This window comes from Solanum pennellii, chromosome 2 (assembly GCF_001406875.1).
Source record: "Solanum pennellii chromosome 2, SPENNV200".
Taxonomy (NCBI): domain Eukaryota; kingdom Viridiplantae; phylum Streptophyta; class Magnoliopsida; order Solanales; family Solanaceae; genus Solanum; species Solanum pennellii.
This window is the reverse complement of record NC_028638.1, coordinates 39,562,316-39,566,352: the sequence shown is the minus strand read 5'-3', so window position 1 is coordinate 39,566,352 and position 4,037 is coordinate 39,562,316.

Here is a 4,037-nt window from a genome sequence, read left to right as displayed (position 1 = left end):
AAAAAAAAACGCTCTAGTTTTGACTAGAAGAGGCTATCACCTGCTCATTAATTGTGTGAGTAATTTTGGACCTCACATAACATGCAAATTGTGTGAAATCTTTTTATTTCACAAATTAATAAATTTAAATTTTACACTTTTAGGTTCACCTAATATTATAAAATAATAAAAAATTCTCATAGAACTTATGTAAATTGTGTGAAGCATTTTTTGGAACTCTCCCGGTCATGATTTTTAACTTACAATTTCTATGAAACAAAAATATTTTCACGTTTAAAGACACAAATAACATGTGATGTCCAAACAGAGAAAAATAAAATGATGTTTAAGCAAAATATATATGAGAAAAAATAAGTAATTAGAGAATGAGATCCTTCAATCCTAATTTTAGATGTTGTAACTCTTGAATTATAATTAATGAAACAAATAGGATAGAAAGAGATCAATTTTTTGTCACCAATAAACAAATTGAAGGACCAAACTGCATCGATTGTTCCTGTTTGGACCATATTATGTACTTTCACTATTAGATTCTTCATCCTTTCGAACTTTAACAACTTTGATATAAGTATAATAATTATTAATTACGATATGAATACTATAAAAATAATATGAAATATTTAAAATTTTAAGTTCGAAAATTTATATGACCGTCTAAATTTTATGATATGTTTATAATCACAAATTTCATTAATGAATCGATCTTTTTTTAAAAAAAAAGAAACTATACATGTATGTCGGTATTCATATTTTACCACATAAACTAGAAAAGAGGTGTTGTTAATTGTTTTTAAGCATATTAAAGATCTAATTCATAAGTTACACACATGTTGATATACCAATTAAATCTCAAACTACACTAAACATTAAGATGCTAATTTGTTTAACAAATATAGAAAACTTTTTTATAAGAATAACATTTACAATATGTATGACAGTAATTCGTACTAAATCAAGTGACATTTGCAACAGGTTGATTTGTTGTACATAAGTAAATCATGAGTTGGATTTCAAATTTGGAAAAAGTAGTCTTAACTTGTTTTCAAACTCGATCTTCATAAGCTTCAAATAGAATGTTCTCACTTTTTCTTGCAAAAAGAAAAGCAAATACAATTTCATTTACAATTTTAAGATAACCAAATTTAAACAAAATAAAAAAAATATGTAGAATTTATGATCTAACACCTACTGTGTCTATTCTCTTTCTTGTTATCATGACTAGACTGGCACACGTAGACATCCATTTATAAATACTTCATACATGTATATAATAGAGACATGTTCAGTAAAGCATTAATTAATTATTTTTACTAAACTAGAATATATCCCTCATCAGTAAGGGTACGTAAGTCTAGGTCATTATTAACAACATCTTTTTATATATTCTTATGTGCTTAGATATATTAGCATGTCTAAAACGTCTCTTTCTTGAAAATCCCACTAATCGATAAAAGTCTCCAGCTGTCTTTATGTAGACTTGAACAAGGAGGGGGAGTGAGCACCCCTCTCCCCACTCCAAAAACATAAAATTGAATCGAGTATGGAAAGAATCAATGTTGGTTATGAAATAAGTAGTGTAGACACGTAAATTTTGACCTTTCTTAGTTTCAATTCATTTTTTTGGTTTAATCATTTATTTGTAAATATTATTTACTTAATTTTTATTTCACTCGCTATATCTACTTTCTATTAGTAAAGAATAATCTAGGGTTACATCCTTAGTTTGATAATTCTTGAGATGAGTTTCGTTGATGAGTTCTGAATTACATTTCTTGATTATTGAGTTGCTAAATTTTTCATTGAGATTCTTGAATTGATTGTTCATGTCTATTTTTAAGCATGAGCCCTATTTTTGAGTTATTATTAAGAATCATTTTTAACCAGACAATGGCCTTGAATTAATTTTCTAAGAAAGCAAAGATAAGTTTTGAGAAGAGTTTTATACATAATTGAGAAAAAGTATAAGGGTATTCCCAAATGTATCATAATTACGTTTGAGAAAAGAGAAACTTTAATTTCTAAAAAGAGTTTATTAGTTTAAAGATACTTCAAAGTAGTTATCTATTTTAATAAGTTAATTTTAGTAATTACCTCAAAAAAAAGAGTATGATTTATATATTTGAACATGGGTATATTATTGGGAATAGTATTGGGCATCGATATAGGGTTGAGTTTCAACAATTCAAAATCCTAATAAATCATGTTTGTCAACATGGATAAATTATCATACTTTTTAGATGAATCATTATTACTAAGTGGATCCACTTAGTTGAGACCTTAACAAGGTATAAGACAGTTCTGGCAGCGTAGGCGAGATGTTGTATCATCGCGTAGCTCATAGTGATGATTGTCCATTAGATAATCTCTCATATAAATTTAAAGTGTATTTTTACTTAATCTCTCATATAAATTTAAAGTGTATTTTTTATTGTTTTACATTTAGCTTGAGTATATTTTATTTGTTGCGGTCCCTTCTTTTAGTTATTTCGTTTCGGCTACTTTACATACTCGTACATTCCATGAACTTAGTCATTCGACGTGCATATTTCTATGATGCAGGCACAAGTATTCAAGATCATCAACAGACGCTTCGTTGAGGTCACTTTGCATTTCATATAGCTTTTTGGTAAGCCTCCTTGCAATCCAAAGGACTTCATATTTACTTTCAATTTAGTAGCTTTGAGATGTCGTGGGTCTTGTCCCGACACCTATCTTACTGTTAGAGGCTTCATAGATACATTCAGATGTCTCATAGTTCTTGTTAAATTGTTTTATAACTATTATGTTTATTACACCAAGTATTATCACACATTTTGAGATGAGTGTTGACTTTGAGCTTAAATGATTTACTTTTGTTTTAAGCCTTCAAATGTTTCCGTAAGTATTTCGCTAAGTAGTCAGTCAGGCCAAAGGTTGGCTTGGGGATCAGTAATGATTCTCGAGTGTCGATCATGTCTCCGGAATAGGCTCTGAGCGTGACATAATGTTTAAGTGATATTTTGTTGTTGGTTATTTACAAAAAAAGTCAAAAGATAGAGAGCCCAATGACATTTTTCCATGTGGTAAACTTCATCTAATTTTTATCAAAAACATATTCATGGGAGAAGGGGGGGGGGGGCATATTTTACTCTTCCACCCCGAATTTCTTATCTTATCCAAAATTCATTAAGACATTTTAGAAAGATTAGACCTCCCAAAAAAATACCACATTACACCCTAAACCTAGAATATAAAATAAAGATATAATATACAAACATGTCCTTCAACTTAGCTTCAACTTGCAGTTATGCCATCCAACTTTTAGTGTGCACAGGCAGACACTTAAACTTGTATAAAATTGAACAAATAGACGCATTCATCTTATGTGAAACCCCGCAAGTAAATTTTGTGTCCTACATACGGTTTATATGTATTATGTCACGTAAGATGTGTGTGTTTACTTGTTCAATATGAGATAAGTTTATGTACATACTTCTACACACTCAAAATTGAAAGACATACTTGACAGATAAAACTAGGGGTGTCAAATGGGCAAGTTGGTTGAAATTGGAGATATTAAAATAGGTTGAAATAGAAATTGGGTTGGGTCATCACCTGCCTAATTTTACTTTGAGCTCAAATGGGCTGAAAACGAATTTGGTCATGACTACCCAATTTGGCCCACTTAATCTTAATAATTTTAACATATTGTTATTTCACTTTAATAACCACAATTTGGATTTCAACTCAAGCATAAAAAAAGTTACCAATAGATAGATAAATCCTAGAATTAAGATATAAAATAGATAATAATGCATACTTCAATATAGAAACATACATTATATCAATACAAATAAAGATTTATAAAATAAGTTGAAATAAAATATTATATTGGGCTCAATTGAAACTCTTTTAATGAGTTAAGTCTTGAACGAGTTGAGATTAAACCCAATTCAAATCATCAAAAGCCCAACCCATAAAATTCTGAGCAGAATGGGTGAGACATCTATATTTGGGCTCATTTTGATACCCTAGATAAGTCAAATTAAGAGGCATAA